This window comes from Bubalus bubalis, chromosome 15, assembly GCF_019923935.1.
Source record: "Bubalus bubalis isolate 160015118507 breed Murrah chromosome 15, NDDB_SH_1, whole genome shotgun sequence".
NCBI classification, from domain to species: Eukaryota; Metazoa; Chordata; class Mammalia; order Artiodactyla; family Bovidae; genus Bubalus; species Bubalus bubalis.
In genome coordinates this window covers 5,434,233-5,452,199 of record NC_059171.1, presented here as the reverse complement: position 1 = coordinate 5,452,199, position 17,967 = coordinate 5,434,233, and the positions used below count along the sequence as shown (strand labels likewise).

At 42.0% G+C, this 17,967-nt stretch overlaps 1 pseudogene; it reads right to left on the bottom strand.

The window, feature by feature from the left end:
• Positions 1–1,920: 1,920 nt before the first annotated feature.
• On the bottom strand, positions 1,921–2,685 carry LOC123329361 (annotated as a pseudogene).
• Between the last annotated feature and the right edge of the window lie 15,282 nt (positions 2,686–17,967).

Here is a 17,967-nt window from a genome sequence, read left to right as displayed (position 1 = left end):
ACTACTCCAGTTTACCACCATTTTTCAAATGTAAGTCTTACTCTAAGTCTTTTCTGCAAACAGAATGACAGTAAAACATTTAACCATTAGTAATTGGCATCACTGACTCGATGGACATGAGTCTGAGTGAACTCCGGGAGTTGGTGATGGACAGGGAGGCCTGGCGTGCTGCGATTCACAGGGTCGCAAAGAGTCGGACATGACTGAGCGACTGATCTGATCTGAATCCATTTATTTATTTATGAAACATTTTCTGAGCACCTTCCATGTGACAGATACCATACTAGGGGCTGGAGACAGAGATGATTTAGTCATTCTCTCTACCCTCAAGGAACTCGTGAATGTTTTGGTTAGATCAGTAAGGGAGATAATCATAGCAGTAGCTAGTATTTATGGAATGCTTCACTTTATACCAGGTGCATGCGTGTGTGCTAAGTTAGTTCAGTACTGTCTGACTCTTTGTGACCCCATGGACTGTAGCCCGCCAAGCTCCTCTGTGCATGGGATTCTCCTGTCAAGAATACTGGAGTGGGTTGCTGTTCCCTCCTCCAGGGAATCTTCCTGACCCAGGGATCGAATCCACATCTCCTGAATTGCAGGCAGATTCTTTACCAACTGAGCAACTGGGGAAGACCATGTACCAGGGAGGGTTCTAAAAACTTTATTGGTACAAGCTCTTTTAATATATAGCAGTATACTTTTAGAGATAGATACATTATTATTCTCATTTCACAGATGTCGAGACTGAAGCAAAGAGGAACTTGCCTAAGGTCATAAGGGACAATAAGACATAGTGCTAGGATTCAAATACAAGCAATTTGACTTTGTTCTCAAACATTATGCCCAGAGGATGATGGAGTCAGGTCAGGGGGCAGACATTCAGAAATAAAATGGAGCTCAGACTGAGCCTGAAAGACTGAGATGGAGTTAACTAGCAGAGGGATGAAGAAGAACAGGGGAGGACATCTAGAGATCGAGGATATGAGTCAAGACAAGGCATGAAAGTGACACCCAGCACCCATCCATCACGTCGGGGCTTCCATGCTGCTGCTGCAGCTGGGCAGGGTCCCAGGGAAACTGATGGAAAGAGGGAGGGAGATAGGGCTTAGCCGTGAGGCTGGGCCAAGTGTAGGACTTCATCAGGGTGGGCCTTGCAGACCCCCTCAGGAGACCCGGGTCTTACCCTGTTCCATTGCTAAACTCTGTCTGACTCTTGGCGACCCCATGGACTGCAGAGTGCCAAGCTTCCCTGTCCTTCACTATTTCCCAGAGTTTGCGCAAACTCATGTCTATAGAGTCAGTGATGCTATCCAACCATCTCGTCCCCTTTGTTGCCCCCTATTCTTCATACACAACTACTGTTGTGTATGTTTTTGTTATGTTTTGTCTGTTTGTTCACATTGCCTTGACCCACATTTTTTTTTTGTTTATGCAACTTTATTGAAGAAAAATAAATCAATTGCTACCAGAGCTATTACTTGATCACTCATCCATTGACAACTTGCATCATCTATTCCGTGCTATATTAAACAGTGTGTTGGAAGATAGATTAAGTAATAACTCCAAGCCTCCTAACAGTTCAAATGAAAATTGCAAAATATTGGAGGCTCTATTTTGGAATACAAAGGGTGTTTGACTTCCAATTTCCATTCTCTGTGGAACAAGAACAGGTCATTCTTTTATTGATATGGATAAAATACATCACATTTTCCGTTCTGCTGATGCTATGAATTCAATACCAGTTCTCCAGCCACATTATGAGCATAATGTATATCACTTAGCCTCAAATCTCTAACAGTGGAAGGCTTAAACACGCATGGAAGCTGCTAGAAAAATGCTGCTTCTTTTGACATGCCAACTCAGCATCCATCGCCTTTCCTCTCAGATGATTCTTCAGCTTGTTAGAGCAGTGAGGAAGGGTTTTAGTCTCATAAGCAAGTTAGAGTGAAGGCATGGGCCACATAATACACCTGCTCCATTTTTTTTTTTTTTTTTAATTCTGAACCTTGGGCAACGGTTCTCTTGTAACTACTTTACAGTTTCTAAAAGCAGTTATTGTCCGAAGCTGGAAGAACTTGTCTTCTCAGATGAGCATGTGAATGAATGGAAGGTGGTAAACAAAAAGCAAAATCAAAACGACGAGGCCTGGTAGGGGAGCTGCCAAATGAGGAAAGCAAAAAAGGAATAGTATGAATTTCTTCCAGCTATGATGCAGGTTATTCTGACTTTAAGGCAGCATCACATGGTACACTTCTGAGTCCGTTCTAGAGATATTCTGCTGTACTTTGTCTGCTTTATAGATCTGTGCAGTCTCTGGCAGTAGGGGGTCACCTGGGTTTGGATCACATGGCCGTAAACAGAGGGATAAAAGAACTTTAGAAACAGTTGAAGCTGAGACCACTGTGATCGTAGAATACCGAGACAAATGCTGCCATTATTGTTAATACTTGGAGGATAAATTCTTTACAAATTCTCATTGTAAATGCAACCTTAGGTGGTTTAAAGGGGTAGTTGTAGGAAAATGAATCGTTAAAAACAACACTCCAGCTTGATACGGGCTGTCATTTGGTCCCATGATTGTGGCTTCCCAGGAAACATATCATCCCCCACTGGACCTGCAGAACATTGTGCTGGAAGGTCATGGGTCACATCACTAGGCTCCTTATTAATCTGTTTCAGCACCATAGTCTGTGCTTGTCGCCTGGCTCCTCGCTATCTCAGGGTGTGCTCAAGGCCTGGCCAAAACTCTGGATTATCTCGGCGGCTTTGGAGAATGGTCTCTTGGTCTCACACAGGCTCTGCCAGACACAGGCCTCCCTCACGCTGGGGCCTCAGCCTCCGGCCCATGTGGCAGCTTGACCTGCAATTTATAAATTGAGTACATATCAAGTCACTGGGGGTACGCTCAGTTTCCTCATAAAGATTTGAGGAGTTTGGTTTAGACGACCACTTAGATCCCTTCTTGTTGAGCTTTAAATCCATTTATCTCATCTCTTTGGTCTCTTGTTTGTGTGATTAAGTTCTTTCTAAAGCTAAACTTGACCAAGCTTATGTATCTCTCCCTCAGCTCAATATAGAAGCGAAGTTTGGTGAAACCCTAGGTAATTACAGTTTAAAGGAGTGATGCTCCTCATTACTCACTTCAGTATGGAAGCTGGTGGTGATGCTAAGAGGTGACACAGCAGTAGTAGAATTACAAGTTAGATGTGCACGCGGGTAAAACCAAATTACATACCAGTGAGCCACAGCGCTCATAGATGTTATCACTGTAGCATGTGCTAATTCTTTGTTTTTTGGCTCTCCTGACTGCAGTGAACTCTAATCCCGGGACCGTGCTTTGACCAGTCACCTGTTTTCTCAATTGCCTCAGCCCCATTTCTTGTTCTGCCGAAATCATGCTGTCTTGTAGCCAGGCCAGCATCCCCCTCCCAGTCTCTTGTGCTCCTTTTTGACCTCACTCTCTTCGGGGCCCTTGCTGCAGAATCCATCTTCAGTTCAGTTTCAGTTCAGTTGCTCAATTGTGTCTGACTCTTTGCGACCCCATGAATCACAGCATGCCAGGCCTCCCTGTCCATCACCAACTCCTGGAGTTCACTCAGACTCACGTCCATCGAGTCAGTGATGCCATCCAGATGTCTCATCCTCTGTCGTCCCCTTCTCCTTCTGCCCCAAATCCCTCTCAGCATCAGAGTCTTTTCCAATGAGTCAACTCTTTGCATGAGGGGGCCAAAGTACTGGAGTTTCAGCTTTAGCATCAGTCCTTCCAAAGAAATCCTAGGGCTGATCTCCTTCAGAATGGACTGGTTGGATCTCCTTGCAGTCCAAGGGACTCTCAAGAGTCTTCTCCAACACCACAGTTCAAAGGCATCAATTCTTCGGCGCTCAGCTTTCTTCACAGTCCAACTCTCACAACCATACATGACCACAGGAAAAACCATAGCCTTGACTAGACGGACCTTTGTTGGCAAAGTAATGTCTCTGTTTTTCAATATGCTATCTAGGTTGGTCATAACTTTTCTTCCAAGGGGTAAACGTCTTTTAATTTCATGGCTGCAGTCACCATCTGCAGTGATTTTGGAGCCCAAAAATATAAAGTCTGCCACTGTTTCCACTGTTTCCCCATCTATTTCCCATGAAGTGATGGGACCAAATGCCATGATCTTAGTTTTCTGAATGTTGAATTTTAAGCCAATTTTTTCACTCTCCTCTTTCACATTCACCCTATTACAAAGCTATCTTTTTCTACAGTCAATGGGCTTTGCTTCCCACCTCTCTTTAAACTTAAGTCTCATCTGTTTCATGTTCCTTGATACACTTGAAAGAAATTTCCACTTGCCAGAAGTTTCCTGAAAACTACGTGTTTGCAAAAAACTTCTTGGTAACTTTCGCTTTAAGGTTTTGATTATACGTCGGAAGGAGGGATCCACCAGACTCGCAAGGCAGATGGTCTCACAGGGTGGATTTTTTTTCCTTCCCTTCTGCTCTCTTCTGCTCCCTCTCTCATCCCCTCCTCTTTGCCCCTTCCTTCTTTGCCCAGAAAGGACACAAAACAGGTTTTACAAAGGAATACACCATGACTAGAGCCAATCAAACTAGAATTTTGTGATTATGGAAATAAAGGGCGAAGTCAGGAATGGGGTTAAGTTGAAAACAAATGGTACCGGGTCCTTCCTGTACATTTGTTAAAGGCAAGACTCAGCTTGGCTCTAATCAGGAGCTAATGCCTAAGGGGAAAGCTGATCCACTGGACCCAGAGGACACGCGCAAGTGGCACCAAGGTGAAGGGTGGCGTTTCTTGGGCTGAGAATTCAGAGGAATTTCTGCCATGAATCCCCATGAAGGAGACCCGACCACACACAGTGTTCTCAGTAGTATCTTTACAAAAAGCAGCCACACAAAAAATATTTTAAAGATCTGTACTTTGGGACTTACATTGTACCAAAACCAACTCAGAAAAATCAACTTCAGAGGGCGGCCCTGACGTGCTGTGCAGGGCTGGACTTCCCAAGCTGGGGAGCAGCAAGTGTTCTGTGGCTCAGTAGTCACAGGAAATGGGGGACGGGGTACAGGCTTCCGTGGCCAAAGTAATTTGAATTTGCAAACTCTCTTTGAAGATTGGAAATGCACATTAGAATATAAGGACTCTGGATAGTCCTTCAGGAAGGAAATGGCCTTATCTTTGTTTACCCACTTTCTTCCCAAACATGTTAAACGTGGAAATGGCTTTTATTTTTTTGTTGTGTTGTTTTTGTCTCCCAGCTCATTACTTGGGTCACGTTATTATGTTTAAGGAACAGATTGCTGCTGCTGCTGCTAAGTCACTTCAGTCGTGTCTGACTCTGTGCGACCCCAGAGACGGCAGCCCACCAGGCTCCCCTGTCCCTGGGATTCTCCAGGCAAGAACACTGGAGTGGGTTGCCATTTCCTTCTCCAATGCATGAAAGTGAAAAGTGAAAGTGAAGTCGCTCAGTCGTGTCCAACTCTTAGCGACCCCATGGACTGCAGCCTTCCAGGCTCCTCCATCCACAGGATTTTCCAGGCAAGAGAACTGGAGTGGGGTGCCATTGCCTTCTCCAAAGGAACAGATTAGAGGTTAATAAAATTAATTGGATGAATCAAACACAAATGTTTATCTTACTTTCTTAATACATTTTCTTACTTTTAATGTACTAGAAGTTACACTAGCTTCTAGACTGTTATAAAATCATGGTTGGAAATTAAATGAAATTGAATTAAATCTCACTAAGGATTTCAATGACATTTTACTCTGGGTCAGAAAAAAAAGCTTTTCCTTTTAGAGTACAGGAAAATGTCCATTTTGATATTTTAAAAATGGCCACTTAAAATACTGTTGACATCATTTTAACCATACTCACTTATACGTTTTCAAATACACGGAATATTAATTTAGAAAAACTGCTGTTGGTTGAGGTTTTTTGAGCAATATTTTTTTTTTTAACTGAACTAGTGAATCATTTTAGGGATACACCATGCCGCTGCTGCTGCTAAGTCGCTTCAGTCGTGTCTGACTCTGTGCGACCCCAGAGACGGCAGCCCACCAGACTCCCCCGTCCCTGGGATTCTCCAGGCAAGAACACTGGAGTGGGTTGCCATTTCCCTCTCCAATGCATGAAAGTGAAAAGTGAAAGTGAAGTCGCTCAGTCGTGTCTGACCCTCAGCGACCCCATGGGCTGCAGCCTTCCAGGCTCCTCCCTCCATGGGATTTTCCAGGCAAGAGTACTGGAGTGGGGTGCCATTGCCTTCTCCTGGGATACACCATAATTAAACATAAAAGACAAACATTTCTTAGCTGTGTACCAGACACTGTCTAATCTCTAAGTAGAAATGAATAATTAGCAATACATTCTACCTTCGGTCCCTTTTTCAGTGTAAAGAGACAGGAAATTAAGGATATTTAAAGAAACACTGCTGCGAGCCTTCTGGCTCTGTTATTACATGTACAGAATCCTCCTCAGGACTATATTTGCCCTTAGCAAACAAACAAACAAGCATCATTGAATGAACCGCGTGTGAGCCGCAATTTTCCCCAAAGTACTTTCCCGGCAGCACTTTGCAGTAGGTGGGTCTCTCCCATTCTCGGAGCTTTCCCTTTTCTTCAGTTAGACAGACTTGCTATTTGGGGATCACTGTTTATCTGAGGTATAAAGCCGATTCTAGCCTATCGTCATGTTTAGAACCCACATGACAATTAAATTCTCCTTCTGAGAAAATGACTAGACACAGGGAATAAATCCTCCTTTACTAGGCAGAGTTTTCTGGTTAGGAGAAGTTCTTCACATTGGGCATTTTTAAAGGGTTATATATAATATAAGATAATATTTTATAGAGATAGATATTAATTGAAACTGATCAGTCCAGTGAGAGATATACAGTACTCCTCTTTTCAAAGTTATACACAGTGCAACATATCACAACTGGAAGGGTCTTACCGCATAATTTTACAGCTTCGGAGACTGAGAGTTAGAGACGGGAAGGGATTTTCCCATGGTCACATACAAGTTACTGGAAAAAATTAGAACACATCCTGGAGGTTCTAATTCCTAGGTTTTCTCATAACAACATGCTGATAGTTCATAGAAATCTTTATAGAGAAGTCACATATTTTTTTCTCTTGATCGAATAGGTTTATAAAAACATGAGGTCATGGAGTTTATAAGTGTTTATTAAGCACTGACTATATTTGTAAATAACATGGTAGCAACACCCTCAGTCAGAATCTCCTAAAATGTGAAGAGATGCTGGTGCCTGGGGAAGCTCACCCACACTCAGGACACTTACTGGATTGAGAAAATACACGAAACATGTTACCATCACACTGATGGTCCTGGTCCTCTTATTTTCTAATGCCCACCCCCATCGATATGCTGTTGACACTGAAATGCACATCTCTAGTCCAGATCTCCGTCCTGAAGACTATCATCTGCAATCCAGAGGTCTATGGGAGGTCTCTTAATTTCTTCAAGGTCTTAAGCTTAACATGGTGAGATCTGAGGTCATCATCTTGAGCCCTGAATTCTTATCTCAGGAGTGCCCTCACCAACTCTTCCCAACCTGAAAATCTGGGCATCACCCTGAGTGCCTTCCTCTCCCCCAACTTTCACTTCAAGTCAGTCACGGGTCTTAGAGCCATTGCTTCCTTGGTTATCTTTTGCATCCGTGACCTTCTCTGCATCTGCCCTGTAGAGCTTTAGCTCAGATTCTCACCGTTTCCTGTGTTACAACAGCCCCCTAATTTCCCACAAATTTCCTGCATCTCCTGTCACCATCTGCCAGACCAGTAGCCAATCTTTTCTATTGTTTTGGCAACAGGAAGTGTCCTGTTTCCTGTTGGGTTTCCATAAGGGTTCCTATAAGAATCCTTTCAAATTCCATATAATCTAGTAGTTACCACAGACCTTTGCTTAGGGAACTGGTTGATGCTACAGGCAGGTTACCTGATGTAACCTGCTGTTTGAGTTCACTACTCTTAATAACTCTTCCTGAGCCTCCTCTCTGTTTCATCAAATACCACGGGAAAGAGGGAAGGGGAGCATGCCAGGTAGAGACTGGCCCTTCTGGACATGTAATTAAATAGGTTTTAATCATTTTCAAGAAACGCATGAGTAATCTCATCACTTACTTAGGAACAATATTCATAGTTTGATATAGATATGAAAATATAGATATGGCATTATCTACTGTGTTCCCCTTTTTTAAATGCTTATTTAGATCTAAGAAAAGAGTGAAGTTTGCAATGTACATAAACATCAAGCAGGTTTACAAGCAAAGATTTATAAACACGAATTCCTGTTAGAGTCCCTGGCAGGAGTTCTAGAAAGCATGGGTCTAGAGCGCGTGTGTTCATGCCTGGGCTTGCACGCATGTGATCGTGTGTGTGATTGTCTCACTGTCTCCCCCATTCATGACAAAGATGGTTTTGAGACATGGCTTCATAAATATCAGCTGCAACTGACACCTCTGGCTTCTGAAAAGCGGAACACGTGCTTTCCGGAGATGATACGGGGATTAGCTGCTCATGCTGCCCTCTTCTCTGTAATTTTCCTCACGGGCTCAGCAATTCCACCCTTTTTATAATTTCTTTAGCCACTGTTTAAGAAATTGCACGCCTTTTTTTTACCTCAAAGAAGCTGAAGAGTCTAATTTATGACACCTGCTATGGCTAGGCAACCATATAGACCGCAGACACTTCATAACCTGGCCTCATGAGACAAGCACCTGGGATTAAAAGGGGCGCTTGTGTTTTGACCCATGGATTCTGAACCTTTCCAGCCCCGTGCACTCTGGTGAATAATTTGTATGCTTAGTCAAAAAAAAAAAAAAAAAAGAATCCTAAAAAAAATTCACTGTCTCCATCTACTTAGTTACATTACATGAATGTCTCCATTTTCTTTCATTTCTCTCTCCATTTCTAGAGTATTCTAGTTGATATACCTTGGAAGGTTCTTAACACTCACCTTAACTTATGTAAAAGAAAGTACATAGGCTGATAAAGGGAACCATACAAAAGCAAAATAGTCCTGCAAATTCATAGGATTTTCAGAATTTGACAAGAATGCACAATCCTATATCTTCATTTTATAGATACAAAAACTGATTTTGTATCAGACAGATAATTCAGACTTAGGGTACAAAGTCAATAAGTAGTCAAATTGATATTAGAATTCAAGATTGGGCTTCCCAGGTGACTCCAGTGGTTAAAAAACAAACAAACAAAAACAAACAACAAAAAAAACCGCTTGCTGGTGTAGGAGACAGAAGGCTGCTGGTTCAATTCCGGGTCAGGAAGATCCCCTGGAGGAGGGCATGGCAACCCACTTCAGTATTCTTGCCTGGAGAATCCCATGGACACAGGAGCCTGGTGGGCTACAGTTCATGGGGTCACAAAGAGTCAGACACGACTGAAGTCACTTAGTACACGTGCACTAAGACTGTTATTTCATGGAGGGCTTGGGAAACAGGAGAGGTCATAGGAATGGTTGCCTCAGGCCGCATGCTCTGAGCCAGCAATTCCCAAGCCCATGTCACTAAACTACCTTTTTAGGATTAAGCATGTTGGAACAAAGAAAAAGCTCCTACACAGGTGTGGAAATACATATAAACACAGAAGATGACAATTATTTAGGGTGAATTGGAAAGCTTTTATCCCAAACTTCTGTTCCCTTAGCTTGCCCCCTTGCTTGCCACTTCCAGCTAGAGGAATTACACCAGCAGGCTTCATTAGTATGATATGGCTACGTCACTGTATCACGAAACTGGAGAGTCCCTTCCTGCTTTGTTACCTCTCTCCTTCTCTCTCTTTTCCTTCCTTCCTCCAGCCTTTCTTTCCATTTCATTGCATTTTTCTTTTCTTTCTCCTTTCTGTCTTCATATATTTATCAGCGTCTGTCTTGTACCAGGCACTGAAACAGTTATCGCATACAGAAAGATTAGAAACTCATTGTCTTAATCAGTCAGGAGTTCAAAGTCCAGTGGGAAGACAGATCTATAAAAGCTTGACTACAAGGGCAATGCAATGTCAGAAGTGCTAAAATATAGTCTATGCACAGGACTATGGGAAACCAGGGGAGGGAAAGCCTAATGATGGAGCTGGGTTTAAAGGAAGAGAGAGGGTGGAAAGGGTCAAGAGGGACTTGCAAGACTTCAAGAGACGAGGCTGTGTTCACGTGGTCTAGAACAGGAAGCTCCTCATTTCATTTAATTTATGAGCATGTGCTGAGGATTCTTCTAGCTGTTGGAGATTAAAATAACTGATCCTGTAAATTTGCCTAGAACTTCCTTGGTTTTCAAACTGAAAGACCCACATCTCAGGCTGTTTCTCAGTTCTGAGTAAAGATGCATTGGAGGGCCTTGTGAGATATCCAGTGAGAGGGGTCACGCAGAGAGTTAGCATACGTGATCAGAATGCAAGAGGGAGCAAGGGGCGGGTTCTCAGCACAGAGATGGTATTTAAAGCTGTGAGACTGGATAATACTGATAGTATTTTTTCTTTTTAAATTTTTAATTGGGGGATAATTGCTTTGCAATATTGCGTTGGGTTCTGCCACACAACAGCGTGAATCAGCCATAAATCTCTCTCTCTCTCAGGCATTATTTTCTTAGTTGTCCTGTCTTCTAGTGGGTTATAATGAGTGTGGCAATTGTGGTTGGGGAGGCGCTTAATGAGGTCCTGAGTGGGGCATGTTACTGAGTCGCATGACCCCAGCACTGAAGAGAGGAAGGGCATCGCTATGGCCTTATATTCTACATGTTTTGCATATTTTACATGTCTGTCTCTTTGGAGGTATTGATGTAAAAAACAAAAGAATGAGTAAATGATCCATTAATTCTAGAATCTTCCATGTCCAGAGAGAAGAGGGAGAACCCTTTGAAACCTATGTCATCTTCTCTGGTTCTCATGAAACTAATTTGGGTCTTTCAATAATTTTGGCTTCTAATAGGTCTTCAGATTAACTCCTCATGGCAGTGTTCTTAAGTATGCTTTGATCTTTGGTTATCTATCTCTGGCCTAACATTCAACAACTGCTTCATTCCAATGATGGCAGCTTTATAAAGTTTCTTCTGCTAGATGATAACCATTGCTGTATTTTTATCCTGCTTTGATGCTGAAGCTGAAACTCCAATGCTTTGGCCACCTGATGCGAAGAACTGACTCGTTTGCAAAGACCATGATGCTGGGAAAGATTGAAGACAGGAAGAGAAGGGGACGACAGAGAATGAGATGGTTGGATGGCATCAGCGAAGAGATGGACATGTGTTTGAGTGAACTCTGGGGGTTGCTGAAGGACAGGGAGGCCTGGCATGCTGCAGTCCATGGGGTTGCAAAGAGTCGGACATGACTGAGCGACTGAACTGAACTGATCCTTTAATATCAGCAGCCTCAATATTTAGAAATGCATATTTCCTTAGCTGAGTTTCTCAGGTTATGAGTAATAACACCTGGTCCAGTGATTTATTTGGACTCAACTGTCTCTCCATGTCACCTCCAACAACCTTGCTGCAATGTGAAAATTCAGCTTACAAAGTTTCTTGATGCAAGACCTCAGAAAAAAGCAAGCATGCCAAGAGTCAAACATGACTTTTGATATTTCCATGAGTTATGTCCCATAAAATGGCTAGTCATAGATTGCTTGCTGTTGTTTGATAGCTATGGGATGTAGAGATCTTGAGAGTATGTCAGAACTTAGCCATGCACATTAAAAGTTAAAATTAAAAAATGAAGGGCTAAGAATTTGAGCTTTTCTACACTCTGCAACCATTCTCTGCGTATCGTGTTTATCCCCTAGGGTAAAATGGTTTGGCCTGATCACCGGGAAGAACAGAGATGTCTGACCTGAAATCCCTCCTGGTTTGTGTTTGTGTAATGTTCTCTCCTTGGCCTCATCCCAGATAGGCCAGAGGGCTGCCGCTCTTATCAGGAAACCTTACCAGAAACTAAGGGTTCCTGCTTTCGTTGCAAAGTAGTCTCAAAACAAATATTGTATATTAACACATATGTACAGAATCTAGGAAAATGGTTCAGAGGAACCTATTTACAGGGCAGGAATAGAGATGCAGATGTAAAGAAGAGACAGGTGGACACAGAAGGGCAAGGGGCGGGTGGAACATGCAGGGAGATTAGGACCGACATACGCACACTCCTGCGTGCAGAGCTGCTGGTGGGGACCTGCGGGGCAGCACAGGAGGTCAGCTCGGCACTCTGCGTGACCTGGGGGTGGGTGGGGGTCAGCGGGGGGAGGCTCAAGGCGGGATGTATGTGTATACACGTGGCCGATTCACTTTGCTGTGCAGCAGAAATTAGCACAATACTGTAAAGCAATCACACTCCAACGAGAAGAAAAAGACACTGGACAGCCTTCTATTTAGAATCACCTACTGTGAGTCTCAGCTGCCTCATTCCTGTGCTTACGGCACAACATACCACCCTTATTTCCTGTTCTTGGGTCAGTCTACATTAGTTTCAAGTTGCGTATTTTTGTTTGGTGTATATATGTCTTTAATATCAATAAATATTTATATACATGCCTTTTCTGTATTTATTTAATAAGCTACTATTGTTTGTGTGGTCGGGAGGAGGAAATGGCAACCCACTCCAGTGTTCTTGCCTTGGAGGAGCCTGGTGGGCTGCCGTCTATGGGGTCGCACAGACTCGGACACGGCTGAAGTGACTTAGCAGCAGCAGCAGCAGCAGTTTGTGGTCAGTAAACCTCAGGTCTCCTCTACTGTCTGTTTTAAAGCAAACAGCCAACACAATTAGTGCTGTGGATGTTCAAGGAGAGATTCAGTCTAGACCACAGAATCAAGATTCCTGGAACTATCTGTGATACCCTCTACATCCTATAAAAATATTCCACTCCTCCAAAAAGAATCTCATAGTAACACACAGTATACTTCTTTCAGAGAGGCTGACTCTGCTCACAAAAATCTAGACTCCGTTTCCCAGCATGGTCTACAAAGCCACTGCATAAGTATGATAGTCAATGCCTCAACTGTCTAAAATTCGGTCTTAAATTTACATATCGAGACATAACTGACATTCAACACTGTGTGGATGTGAAGTGTACGGCGTAGTGGTCTGACTTACAAACATGAAATAGCAACATCATTTGGATAGCATCCATCTTCTCATATAGATACAAAATTAAAGAAATAGAAAAAAATGTGTGCTTGTGATCAGAACTCAGAATTTACTTTCTGGATAACATTCTTAGTTTCTGCACAAACTTCTGGTCACAAGACAAATAAGTACGAGATTAACACTGCTGTATGTTATCTTTTGGCCACCTTCATCCAGTTCCCCTTTCTCCACCCCTCCACTTCTGCTAACCACAAATACAACCTCTTTTTCTTTGAGCTTGTATGTTTATTTGTTTGTTTTTTATAATTGACTTACAACACTATGTTCATTCTTGTTACACAACACACTGAATTTTTTCTGTACATTTCAGAATGATATGACTTATTTTATGATCAGCCTAATTATGTCACCATACGAAAATATTACTTAGCTATCCACCGTATTGCCCACACTGAGCATTTCCTGCCATGACCCGTTTATTCTGTAAATGGGAATGTGTGCTCTTAGTCTCCCTCACTCATGTCTCTTCTCTCCACTCACCTCTCCTCTGGCGCTCACCTGCTTGTTCTCTGGATCTATGACTCTGCTTCTATTTTGTCATGTTTGGCTTTTTTTGTTTTTAACTCATAAGTGAAATCATACAGTATTTGTCTTCCTCGGTCTTATTTCACTTAACATATTGCTTTCAAGTTCCATTCATGTTGTTGCAAACTGCAAGATTTCCTCTTTCTTGTGGCCGAGTAATATATATATACACACACCACAACTTCTTTATACATTCATCTGTTGATGGAAGCTTAGGTTGTTTCTATATTTTGGCCAATTGCAAATAATGATGCAATGAACATAGGATGCATATATCTTTTCTAATTAGTGTTTCTGTTTTATTTGAATAAGTACCCAGGAATGGAATTACTGAATCATATGGTAGTTCTATTTTTAATTTCTGGAGAAATTTCCATACTGTTTCCTGTCATGGTTGTACATTCCCAGGAACAATGCACAAAGGCCTCTTTTTTCCCACACCCTCACCAACAATTGCTATTTCTTGTTTTTTGGATAATGGCCATTCTTACAGGTGTGAGGTGATATCTCATGGTTTTAATTTGCATTCCATGATGATTACTGATGTTGAGCAACTTTTCATGTGTATTTTGGTTATCTATATGCCTTCTTTGGAAAAATGGATATTCAGATCCCCTGCCTATTCTGAAATCATGTTGTTTGCTTTTGCGATGTTGTGTTGTAGGAGTTTTTTGTATATTTTGGACTTTAAACTCTTTATCAGATGTATAGTTTGCAAATATCTTCTCCCATTCAGTAGGTGGATTCAAAGTGAGTTCTGCCTGTGTTTTCCTCTAGAAGTTTTATGGTTTCAGGTTTGCATTTAATTCTTTAATCCATTTTGAATTTATTTTTGTGCATGGTGTGAGCGAGTAGTCCAGTTTGATTCTTTTGCGTGTAGTCGTCCAGCTTTCCCCACACCATTTATTGGAGAACTGTCTTTTCCTCATTGTACATTTTTGCCTCCTTTAATGCCCCAATTTTATTAAAAACAAAGGAAACAATACAAACTCCCCACTCTTACCCAGTCTGGTTCTCCACCTTGCTTATAATAATCAGCTCTTAATAAATTTTGTGTGTTTCCAAAATGCTGAGCCCTGTCCAAAGTGATGATTTGTTGCCGTTGGATATATGTGTATACTGAATTTTTTAGAAACCTTTAACCCTCAGCACAGGGTCCGAGGGTGAGAGTCTGGGTTCTTATATTTATGACGTTGACTTTGTGAAAGTCATTTACTTTTTCATGTTCCCGTGTCTTCACTTGCCAAACATGATTACCAGTAATTCCTTCAAGTACGTATTGAGGTCCTGTGAGGTGCACTCCCTTCACATACCTTGTAATAATGCCCTGTTCTTAAAAGGATTAGAGTGCTTGTGCATTGCCTCCATGAATGAAAGGTGTTATTTTTATTAACACACTTCAGGCCCTGAAAACAAACGAAAAAGAAGTTCTGAAAATGTTTTGATCATTGCCAGCTTTTCCAGAGTAAATATTTGGCTTACCAAGGTGCCTGGAACTCAGTGACTATTTATCAAATGGATACATTTACTAAGCACTGGGACTTTAGGGGAAAAAAAATCAATAGCCTTACTCATGACCTGTCAGAATCTGTGAATAAATGAATGAATAATAATTCTTATTGGCAAAATATATATTTGTATATGTTAAGGATGGTATCTGGTATTATTTAACACTTGCACTTCATAGCTTAAGAAAGGTTATATCTGAGGTTTAATTTCCTAGAGACAAGAACTCTGGTTAATAATCTCCTAGAGGAACTGAAAAAGAAAAATCCTATGATTCCTTTTCCTAGCTTGATCATTGACTCTGAGCTCCATTTAAAGAGAAAAAGCCATTATTTCATTTATCCCTTCGTTAATCACTCTAGCAAGTATTTTGTGCGCTGGGTGCTGGTGTAGTGTCCTGAATGAGACGTTCCCGCAACCTTTGTGATGTTCACGTTTGTGCACTGTGTCTTTCCCAATCCATATCCATGCGGGCAGACAACCGCAGCCAACTGCAGTAGGGTACCATTGTGCCAGTTATTTCTGCAATAAGAGCATCGCCTTACTCATCATCTCATCATCTGCCTGAAAGGGGCTCCACAGGAGAAACAAAAAGGGAGTTAGCTGGAGAATTGAAGCCAGGTCAGAACAGCCTCCTACAGAGGATTTATGACCATGAGGGTCTAGGATAACTCCCCACTGTCATTTGTCAGTTTTAATAATAGTAATTTTAATATAATAGATCTGTATAGTGCTTTAAGCATTATCTTCATTACATGTATAAAAACTGGAACTCAGAGACCCAAGAAAGCATGGTTTGGGGATGACATAGACAGATAAGACTTCAGGCCTCCTCATTCCAGACCCAGAGCACATTCAAACATCCTGTGATGTCCCTCTTCTGGCAACTGCTTTCCCATCCATTTCTGAGTTAAAAATTGACAAACTTTACTTTAGGATAGGGTGGGAAAGGAAAATTGTAATCATTTTATTAACCAAGATTTTGCCTGCAAAAGAAGAAATAAACTCGATTTTAATCTGAAGATTGCTTAATTGGCAGGTTCTTCATAGAAAGAGCTATCATTATGGACTGAATTATGGAAATGTCCGGACATGTTTTATGGGCCTCCCCAGAGGCCTAGCAGTAAAGAATGTACTGGCAATGCGGGAGCCTCAGGAGACGCAGGTTTGATCCCTGGGTTGGGAAGATCCCCCTGGAGGAGGGCATGGCAACCCACTCCATATTCTTGCCTGGAGAATCCTGTGGACAGAGGAGCCGGCAGGCTACAGTCCATGGGGTTGCAAAGAGTCGGACATGACTGAGTGACTTAGCACACACACCAGAAATGTTTTATACATACAGCATTTCTTGATAACAACAAATCTCTTAAATATGCATACCCTAAGCATCTTCTTTATTAGAAAACACAGGATGTTTATAGAAGACAGCACAGAGAATTCATGTGATTTATTTGTTCTAAATAAGCTAATCAAGTGTGTTTAAGAATGGATTCCCACAAAGTTGTTTCTTTTTTTATCTTGAAATTGTTACTGAATTAGTTTTACGTCAATGGAAATCCCACACAAGCCAACATCCGTAAGTGGAACAGTTTTTAGAACCAGAAATGGAGATACGGGGTAGGGCTGGACTCGGAGGTGTGGGACAGATAGCAGAGCTGCTAATGGAGATGCTGCTTGAAGACTGAGGTTGTGAGGGGATTGAGACACTCAGCTGAACCATACTGAAGCACTGGGCCCTGGGGTGGGTCTAACCTTCTAGGGGCGCTCTGAAGATAAGAAAAGCAACAGCCTTTTTATTTTTATTAATATCTTTAAAAATAATATTAACTTTTATTAATTATATGATATTATTTTATTAAAATAATAATAACTTAATATTTATTGTTAATGAAGGGTTTTGAAGGTGAAGAGCCACATGGAGAAACCTAGCTCCCTTCTTTGTCAGCTGTGTGTCTCAGATGGATTCTTCCTTCCTAATTCTGCACTTCAGTTATAGGAAAATAATGGTACCAGCATCACAGAATTGTTGGGAAGATTAAATGAGACATTAGAAAAACAGTTAGCAGGCTACCTGGCACTTAGTTGTCATTTAGTAAATAAAAACTTGTAGAGCTATAGAAAGGAAAACTATGAGATACTGACCAATGAATTCTCAATATCTATTCTAGTGGGAAAAAGAGAAATGTAAACACCCCGGTGATCCATGCACAACGAAGCAGAGGAGAATCCAAACAAGTGAAACCCATTTCTGAACATAGATCAGCCTGAAAACGAAGGCCAAGTATGGGCAATGAATGGGTGCTGGGATCGAGCGGGCCTCTCAGGTGTTACGTGTTACACATTCCCAACAGAGGGAATTATAACCCTGTGTACAAAGGACATCGCTTCCGAACTGAAGTCCACACAGAGTTAGTTCCAGGGAACATGATGCAAACCAACCAAAATGTTTCACCCTGGGGATGAAGCAGCCTGCCAGGAGACCTCCTCAGAAGGAGCAGACACTCAGACCAGCACTTGCAACCTAATCACAAAGCTTCTGTCAGGGGGTCATGAGTAGGAGAGCATAGGACCACATCTGTCATCCAGGCCAGCTTGGATCCATTGCGTGTGGGAATTTAATTTGAAAAAGCTGTTGGTTCAGATCACTTGGGTTTGAATCTGGACAGGGAAGCCTAGCATGCTGCAGTCCATGGGGTCGCAGAGTCGGACACCACTGAGTGACTAAACTGAACTGAAATCTTCCTTTTATTGCTTACTGTCTGGCTTATCTTGGGCAAGTT